This window comes from Nanorana parkeri, unplaced genomic scaffold (assembly GCF_000935625.1).
Source record: "Nanorana parkeri isolate BGI_ZX_2015 unplaced genomic scaffold, ASM93562v1 scaffold2187, whole genome shotgun sequence".
Classification (NCBI taxonomy): domain Eukaryota; kingdom Metazoa; phylum Chordata; class Amphibia; order Anura; family Dicroglossidae; genus Nanorana; species Nanorana parkeri.
In genome coordinates, this window is record NW_017308455.1 from 98,696 (window position 1) to 108,117 (window position 9,422).

At 48.5% G+C, this 9,422-nt stretch overlaps 1 protein-coding gene and 2 long non-coding RNA genes across 4 annotated transcripts in view; 1 reads left to right on the forward strand and 2 right to left on the reverse strand.

The window, feature by feature from the left end:
* The window catches only part of LOC108800983, a 14,515-nt gene extending 11,393 nt beyond the window's left edge, over positions 1–3,122 (reverse strand). The window contains exons 1-2 of the long non-coding RNA XR_001942130.1: positions 3,039–3,122; positions 378–385 (exon numbers count right to left, since the gene is read on the reverse strand). This is a non-coding gene — a long non-coding RNA (uncharacterized LOC108800983). The remainder of the gene's footprint in view (positions 1–377; positions 386–3,038) is intronic.
* LOC108800982 overlaps positions 1–3,402 on the forward strand; it is a 13,678-nt gene extending 10,276 nt beyond the window's left edge. Inside the window, exons 2-4 of one of the 2 annotated variants that reach the window (XR_001942128.1) lie at positions 1,784–1,796; positions 3,042–3,146; positions 3,379–3,402. This is a non-coding gene — a long non-coding RNA (uncharacterized LOC108800982). Of the gene's footprint in view, positions 1–1,783; positions 1,797–2,865; positions 2,896–3,041; positions 3,147–3,378 lie in introns of those variants that run through there. The other variant, XR_001942129.1, reaches the window with a different exon arrangement.
* The window catches only part of LOC108800981 (oocyte zinc finger protein XlCOF6-like), a 92,530-nt gene that overhangs the window by 29,241 nt on the left and 53,867 nt on the right, over positions 1–9,422 (reverse strand). The gene's annotated exons all lie outside the window — the stretch shown is intronic.

A 9,422-nucleotide genomic window follows, 5' to 3' on the forward strand; every position in this document is an offset into this window, starting at 1 on the left:
TTCTCTAGAGTCCAGTGGCGGCGCGCGTTACACCGCGGCATCCCACGCTTTGCATTGCACTTGGTGATGTGCGGCTTGGATGCAGCTGCTCGGCCATGGAAACCCATTCCATGAAGCTCTCTACGCACTGTTGTTGTGCCAATCTGATGGCCGCATGGAGTTTGGAGGTCTGTAGCTATTGACTCGGCAGACAGTCGGCGACTTCTGCGCACTGTGCGCTTCAGCATGCGCTGACCCCGCTCTGTCATGTGACGTGGCCGACCACTTCCTGGCTGAGTTGCTGTTGTTCCCGGTTGCTTCCACTTTGTTATAATCCCAGTAACAGGTGACAGCGGCGGAATATTTAGTAGCCGTGAAATGTCACGGAACACCTGAACCCAATGATCTGGAGGGGGAGGGGCCCAATACTTTTGGCAATATAGTGTATGTGGAGAAGAGAAACTCTACTACTATTGACAATAGTGACCTGTTTCCATGCGTTATCTCCTACAGAAGAAGACCTCCCAAGTGGGAAAATACAGAAGAAAAGTACCGGGAGATTTCTATTGTGATTTTGCGTTGATATAATACATTTAAAAAACTGTATTTGAAGAGTTATTGAGATAGATTTGGACTCCCAGTTGCAGAGGTTGCTGGATCCCCAAAGGGATTCTGCCTCTACAGAAGATCTCTGTCTCCACCAAGACCTTGGAAGGGGTCTGGTTGCACCTGATTGCTGTCAGGGGAGCTTAAAGGCCTCCTTGTGGTCTGGTCCTGCATCAAGTAGTGAGGTTAAGCATCCCTCAGAAAAGGGTGTATCGAAGGCACCCATTGGGAAGAGTTGTCATTTTCCGAGTTGAAGTGATCCTCTCAAAGGGAATAAAATGCCATTTGGTTTTTAAGAGGGTTGAATATACTCATGAGATTATAATGTCACACATCTAGAGTTACCAATTGAAACCTCAAGTCACTTTTTAGTCTGGTACCCTTGCCTGTCCTTACAGAGTCTTCTTTAAGTTAAAAAGAATGATGTAGCTTAACTCAGCTCTCTAAGAACCCGTGGGTGTAAGCCATCTTGTCTCCCTAAGAACCCGTGGCTGTAAGCCATCTCGGCTCTCTAAGAACCCATGGGTGTAAGCCATCTCGGCTCTCTAAGAACCCGTGGGTGTAAGCCATCTCAGCTCTCTAAGAACCCATGGGTGTAAGCCCTCTCAGCTCTCTGAGAACCCGTGGGTGTAAGCCATCTCAGCTCTCTAAGAACCCGTGGTGTAAGCCATCTCGGCTCTCTAAGAACCTGTGGGTGTAAGCCCTCTCAGCTCTCTAAGAACCCGTGGTGTAAGCCATCTGGGCTCTCTAAGAACCCGTGGGTATAAGCCATCTCGGCTCTCTAAGAACCCGTGGGTGTAAGCCATCTCGGCTCTCTAAGAACCTGTGGGTGTAAGCCCTCTCAGCTCTCTGAGAACCCGTGGGTGTAAGCCATCAAGTCCAGGCCATTATTCACATATATTATTTTATAAACATTTCAGAGTTAATCCATAACGGCATGTGTAAACAAGCACTTTAAAATGTCATTCAGTTTTTGGGTTGAAAGTACTCATGAGAAGTAATTGTATCTATTCCGTACATTAGGCCCCCGAAGGCAGTGCATCCTGGGACCTCTACTAGGTGCTACTACCCATTTAGTTTAAATACACAATTCATTTTAAATTGTCACCATTTTTTTGTGGGCTGCAGTTCCTCTGAGCTCCATCAGGTGGTGATGTGACTTATGCCAAGACAGGAAGTCTGTGATATCTGGTAACAGGAAGTGGTGTCACGTATAAATAGTAAGTGCCGAGTGAGAGGTGAGTCAGGAGGAAGTGGAGAGGAGACATTGCCGGAACTGGCAGCAGAGGAGGTAATAAGGAGTGTAAGTAGGAGGCCAGATTCCTCTCTTCTGGAAATCAGTAGGAAAAGATGATTTGTCACCAGAAGTTCCTCCACACAGATGAGGTGATAATTAGCAGAACATAGACCTCCTCATCCACGTGAGATTCACAGGAAAGGTGAAGTTGTCATGATCAGCCTCAAAAATGTCAAAAAGCCTCCAAAGAGACTCCTCTCGTTTCCCGTGAGTCGGTGACCACAGAGCAGAACATCTGAAGCTAGGTGAGATACCTACACGGATAGTAGGCCATATACGTAGACCTTTACTTCAGAACATTGGAACTCAACGGTGGCTGTAGAAAGGAAACCACAAAGATGTAAGGGAGCCCCTCATAAGGGTGTGCACCACTTAACAATGTCCCCGGTACGCAGAACTAGCCAACATCAAATCCCAGTTGTTGTGGTCCTCCAAACATCTGAAAATGTGGAACATCTTTGATATAAAACATTTTCTGGTGTCTAGACTTTCTCTGTCATTTTATTCATGAAGACATAATATACTAATGTGACATCGCGAGAGAACACAAAACAAGGCTGTGGAAGTGGCTGCAGTTCCTCTGGGCTCCATAAGGTGGTGATCTTGCCCATACTGGGTTGAAAGTCTCTATGGTATCTACAGACAGGAAGTGATGACACATATAAATAGGAAGTTCCAGGCAAGAGGAGAGTTGGGAGGAAGTAGAGAGGAGACATTGCTGGAACTGGCAGCAGAGGAGGTAATAAGATATTATATTTACATACACAAACCCCACCACTGCTACCATATAAATAAACGTCCGGACTCCTTACTTTTTTAGGTTCTTCATATAGAAGTATGGCACTGTTATTAGTCCCCTATTGATTGGTGTTTTCAGCAGACTGTAGGGATCGACAGAGAGGAGCGTCTTGTATAGATCACACAATCACATCATGGAGGAGGAGGACCGGAGTCACCTGACCGAGAAGATACTGAACCTCACCCTGGAGATCATCTACCTGCTGACCGGAGAGGTGAGGAGGATTCTGGGAGGTCACATGACCTGACCGGAGAGGTGAGGAGGATTCTGGGAGGTCACATGACCTGACCGGAGAGGTGAGGAGGATTCCGGGAGGTCACATTATAGTGTTGGTCTTTCATTGTGAATTTTTTCAACCAGGTGACCATCACAGTGCCTCCATGTGACTCCCTAAAACCCGAGAGACCCAACATGGAGAAGATTCTAGAAGTCACCAAGAAGATGATGGAGCTGCTGACGGGAGAGGTGAGCGGTGCCGGGAATTCTGGGACATGATCCAGGAACAGACAAGGGGCGTGTCTGGGTGGTGACGGGAGAGGTGAGCGGTGCCGGGAATTCTGGGACATGATCCAGGAACAGACGAGGGATGTGTCTGGGTGGTGACGGGAGAGGTGAGCGGTGCCGGGAATTCTGGGACATGATCCAGGAACAGACAAGGGGCGTGTCTGGGTGGTGACGGTATCATTGTGTGTGTCAGGTTCCTATAAGGTGTCAGGATGTCTCTGTCTATCTCTCCATGGAGGAGTGGGAGTATCTAGAAGGACACCGGGATCTCTACAAGGACGTGGTGATGGAGAATGCCCCGCCCCTCACATCACCGGGTAAGAGGAGAGAGCAGTACGGAGGCTCCGCCTACATCCCCCATCATCTGATACACACATAGAAACAATGTATCAGTCAGTGTGTGTGTTTCCTACAGATGGATCCAGTAAGAGGAACCCACCAGAGAGATGTCCCCGCCCCCTGTATTCCCGGGACTCCACCCAGGAGGATCTCACCGTCCCCCACCATGAGAGATGTCCCCGCCCCCTGTATTCCCGGGACCCCACCCAGGAAGATCTCACCATCCCCCACCGTGATCAGGTAGAACCTTTATTAACATTAACAAGTAGTAGAATGATGATTGTATGTTATGTACATTGTAACCACTAATGTTTTCATGATCTATTCAGAGCGAATATCTGAGTTACTGTAAAATTATTGTTAAAGAAGAGGAGGATGAGGATGACTGCATGGTGCAGAACATGGAAAATTTAGGAGGACACCGGGATCTCTACAAGGACGTGGTGATGGAGAATGCCCCGCCCCTCACATCACCGGGTAAGAGCAGTACGGAGGCTCCGCCTACATCCCCCATCATCTGATACACACATAGAAACAATGTATTCAGTCAGGTGGGGGTGGTAACAGAATCTTATTTTCGGGAAGCCAGTGGAGGGATCGGCAGGGAGCGGCAGAGGATGGAAGCCAGTGGAGGGATTGGCAGGGAGCGGCGGAGGATGGAAGCCAGTGGAGGGATTGGCAGGGAGCGGCGGGGGATGGAAGCCAGTGGAAGGACTGATATGTAACAATCTTTTAATTTGTTTTTAAGAACATGAACACATCACCATGACAACCCCCGTGGATCACCTGACCTTAGCTCTCGAATGTAAAACGGAAGACGAGGACGTCTCACAAGGTCCTCCTGGAGAAGACCCTTTCACCTCCGTTGGTCATCCCGGACTCCTCGGTGTGGTTGGATCACCAGATCCCTCCAATCCCCAGAAATCTCACCCTGGAGTCCAGAGGGAGAAGATATTCTCCTGCGCCGAGTGCGGGAGATCCTTTAATTTTAAATCGAGCCTTCAAACGCATAAAAGATCTCACAGGACCGACAAGCCCCATTCCTGCTCCATGTGCGGGAAGAGTTTTCTGTTTCGATCTCAACTAGAGGAACACGAAAGAGTCCACACGGGACAGAAACCTTTTTCCTGCTCCGAGTGCGGAAGGAGTTACGTCAAGAAGTCGCATCTCGTCCGACACCAGAGGTCTCATACGGGCGAGAAGCCGCACTCTTGCGCCGCGTGTGGGAAGAGCTACTTGTTCAAGTCGCAGTTGGCTATACATCACAGAGTCCACACGGGGCAGAAGCCATATTCCTGCTCTGAGTGCGGGAAGAACTTTTCTCTGAGAAGTGTCCTTCTGGGACATGAGAAAATTCACGTGGGAGAGAAGTCGCATATGTGTTCCGAGTGTGGGAAATGTTTCCTTAAGAAATCACATCTTGCCAGACATCAGAGGTCTCACATGCGCGAGAAGCCCTATTTGTGTTCTGAGTGCGGGAAAACATTTAAACATAAATCTGCACTTACGGTGCATCAAAAGTATCACACCGGGGAAAAACAATATTCATGTTCCGAGTGCGGGAAAAGTTTTGTGCAAAAGTCTTACCTCACCGCTCATCTAAGGACTCACACAGGGGAAAAGCCATACCTGTGTCTGGAGTGCGGGAAATATTTTGTACATCGATCACATCTCGTCACTCATCAAAGATCTCACACTGGGAAGAAACCACATTCATGTTCCGAGTGTGGGAAAAGTTTTTCCCATAGATCAGACCTCGCTGTACATCAGAGATCGCACACGGGAGAAAAGCCGTATTTATGTCCTGAGTGTGGAAAATGTTTTGTACAGAAATCGCATCTTATAAGACATCAAAGATCTCACACCGGGGAGAGGCCATATTCCTGTCTGGAGTGCGGGAAATGTTTTTCACAGAAATCTGACCTTGCTGTTCATGAGAGATCCCACACAGGCGAAAAGCCATATTCGTGTCCTGAGTGTGGGAAAAGTTTTGCATGTCAGTCCCAGCTAGCCAGACATCAGAGATCTCACAAAGGAACAATAATCTTATAATTTCCCTCGTGCAGGAATAGCTTATGTGTCAATCCTAGCTAGCCAGGCAGCAGAGATCTCACACTGGAACAATGATGGGTACATTTCCCATGTGTGGGAAAGGTTTATATGTCAAACCAAGCTAGCCAGGCAAATCATCCTTTTTATCTGTCTTGGTCACTGTTGTCACCAGAACAGTGTAGATGCCAACCTGTCAGGGCAGTCTCGCATCTTGGAGACCCTCTGTCCCACCGATGCTGTGTCCTGGGTCACAGTATCTACCTTATCTGAGTTACTGCTCATGTGGAGCCAACCTGTAAAGTGGATGTAATGGGCGGTCCCAACAAATTGGGGGTTTGGACGGGATCAACCTGCAAAGTAGGCATGATTGGACCAAATGCGAACAGTGTCCTAGTATCCCTAAACATAATAATGGAGTATGTAAGTTATTGCACATGTTGGGCCAACCTGTAAAGTGGGTGTGATACATGATCCGCACAATGTGGGGGTTTGACCGGGATCAACCTGCAAAATAGTCATGAATGGATCAAATGTGATCTGTGGTTAATGTGTTGGGATCTGGGGTCATAATGTTGGAGTATGTAAGTATGGAGACAGAAAATCCTCCAAATGGGACCCTTTTTCCAGTGACAACTACCAAAGAATTTTCCTTACTTTGAATATCCTATCACTTCCTTTGGTGTCTCGAGACAGGAAGTTACGGTCAACTCAATGAACAACACTCCATTATTGTATCCTGGGTTCCTTTGACCCATCTAACCTAGACACGCATACTGCTACTTCCCTTTCGAGATCGCTATTTGCAAAATGGTAATTCTTAGATGGGTCCCCATTACTCCCCCCACCTCTGAAGATGCCGAGATGTTGAAAAAGCAATATTGTTGCTTTCGAGAAACGTACTTACTAAATGCATTGGCCTCCCATAAGTACTCATTGCCTTGGTGTTATGGGTTGGACTGCCACTGGTCACCATTGCCCTCTTCATGTTGAAGATTATAGTGGTTCCATGAGTCCAGATATATCTCCAGAGAGAGAAAGGTCCAGTTCATGCTCCTCAGGCCTACTGCCCGGGGAGGGTATATCTCCGGAGAGAGAGAGGTCCAGTTAATGCTTCTCAGGCCTACTGCCCCGGGGAAGGTATATATCCAGAGAGAGAGGTCCAGTTAATGCTCCTCAGGCCTACTGCCCGGTGAGGGTATATCTCCAGAGAGAGAGGTCCAGTTCATGCTTCTCAGGCCTACTGCCCGAGGAGGGTATATCTCCAGAGAGAGAGGTCCAGTTAATGCTCCTCAGGCCTACTGCCCGGTGAGGGTTTATCTCCGGAGAGAGAAGTCCAGTTCATGCTTCTCAGGCCTACTGCCCAGGGAGGGAATATCTCCAGACAGAGAAAGGTCCAGTTCATGCTTCTCAGGCCTACTGCCCGGGGAGGGTATATCTCCAGAGAGAGAGGTCCAGTTCATGCTCCTCAGGCCTACTGCCCGGGGAGGGTATATCTCCAGAGAGAGAGGTCCAGTTCATGCTCCTCAGGCCTACTGCCCGGGGAGGGTATATCTCCAGAGAGAGAGGTCCAGTTCATGCTCCTCAGGCCTACTGCCCGGGGAGGGTATATCTCCAGAGAGAGAGGTCCAGTTCATGCTCCTCAGGCCTACTGCCCGGGGAGGGTATATCTCCAGAGAGAGAGGTCCAGTTCATGCTCCTCAGGCCTACTGCCCGGGGAGGGTATATCTCCAGAGAGAGAGGTCCAGTTCATGCTCCTCAGGCCTACTGCCCGGGGAGGGTATATCTCCAGAGAGAGAGGTCCAGTTCATGCTCCTCAGGCCTACTGCCCGGGGAGGGTATATCTCCAGAGAGAGAGGTCCAGTTCATGCTCCTCAGGCCTACTGCCCGGGGAGGGTATATCTCCAGAGAGAGAGGTCCAGTTCATGCTCCTCAGGCCTACTGCCCGGGGAGGGTATATCTCCAGAGAGAGAGGTCCAGTTCATGCTCCTCAGGCCTACTGCCCGGGGAGGGTACACACTATATTGCCAAACATATTGGGACACCCCTCCAAATCATTGGATTCTGTCTTCCGTCAAATTTCCTTGCTACTAAATATTCCACGTTCACATCACCAAGTGCAATGCAAAGCGTGGGATGCCGTGGTGTAAAGCGCGCCGCCACTGGACTCTAGAGAAGTGGAGACGTGTTCTCTGGAGTGACCAATCACGCTCCTCTGTCTGGCAATCCGATGGGCGTGTCTGGATCTGGCGGTTGCCAGGGGAACGGTACTTGCCTGACTGCATTGTGCCCAGTGTAAAGTTTGGGGGGGGGGGTTGTTTTTCAGGGGTTGGGGTCCGCCCCTTAGTTCCAGTGAAGGGAACTCTTAAGGCCTCAGGACACCAAGACATTTTGGACAATTTCATGCTCCCAACTTTGTGGGAGGAGTTTGGGGATGGCCCCTTCCTTTATGGACCTTGCTTCCAACAAAGCAAGGTCCATAAAGACATGGAGGGGGGAGGAACGTGACTGGCCGCACAGAGTCCTGACCTCAACCCCATAGAACACCTTTGGGATGAATTAGAGCGGAGACTGCGAGCCCGGCCTTCTCCTCCAACATCAGTACCTGACCTCACAAATGGTCCAACATTCCCATAGACACACTCCTAAACCTTGTGGACGCCTTCTATGATTTGTTACAAAATGCTGTAAAAACCTTTAAATAAAGGAAAAAGGGGGCGGAGGAAGGAAGAATGGGGATTAGGAGAACCATAAGTTAGAGGTCCTTCTACCCTCCCGTGACCTTTCATCGAGTCTCTCTGGTCCTTCATATTTATATGACATCTATTGAAGTTCTTGTTTGTGGTCTTTTTTCTTGGAAAATGATAAATTGTTAAATTTACTTTCTGTACGTTTAGGATTTTGGAGTTGTATGTTTGGAAACATCTGATATTTGTATAGAGGATGTAATAAAATTTTTGAAGTACCTTTTCTCGGTTTCTTCTCTTCTTCTTACCTGATGAACAGTCGACCTTCTGACCAGCATTTGACCTACAGTTGTCCTCCTGACCAGCATTTGACCTACAGTTGTCCTCCTGACCAGCATTTGACCTACAGTTGTCCTCCTGACCAGCATTTGACCTACAGTTGAACTCCTTCTGACCACCATTTGACCTACAGTTGTGCTCCTAACCAGCATTTGATTTTCAATTGACCTCCTACTGACCAGCATTTGATGTGCAGCTGACTTCCTTCTAACCAGTATTTGACCTAGAGTTGACCTCCTTTTGACCAGCATTTGACTTGCCGTTGACCTCCTTCTGACCAGCATTTGACCTACAGTTGTCTTCCTTCTGCCCAGCATTTGGCCTACAGTTGACCTCCTAACCAGCATTTGACCTCCTTCTGACCAGCATTTTACCTTCTGACCAGCATTTGACCTACAGCTGACCTCCTTCTGACCTTCTTCAAGCGGGTTTTGCCTTCCCTTATCACAGGCTAAATTGTAATGTGACTCTCTAATACCGGGAAGGGGAGGGGAGGGTGGGAAATAAAGGAGGACATTGTTTCCCTTGGGTGGGGGAATGTATACCGGAAGTCAACTTGACTCTCAACTTAGCGCAGTTGACTTTTCGGCATAGAGGAACTTTGAACAAGTTTTTAACAGATTTTGGTGGAATGGCTCCAGGTCTTCGGATTGGTACCCAAGTGGTGAGAACGTCAAAGCTCCGCAATGAGTTTTCCTAGACGGTCCGGAGGGATGGGATACATCGGGGGGGGGGGGGGGGTTTTTTGTAAAAAAAAAAACACTGTTTTAAGTTTAACATGGGCTTTCAGGCACTTGCATGCGTTTTTGATGCATTTTTGATG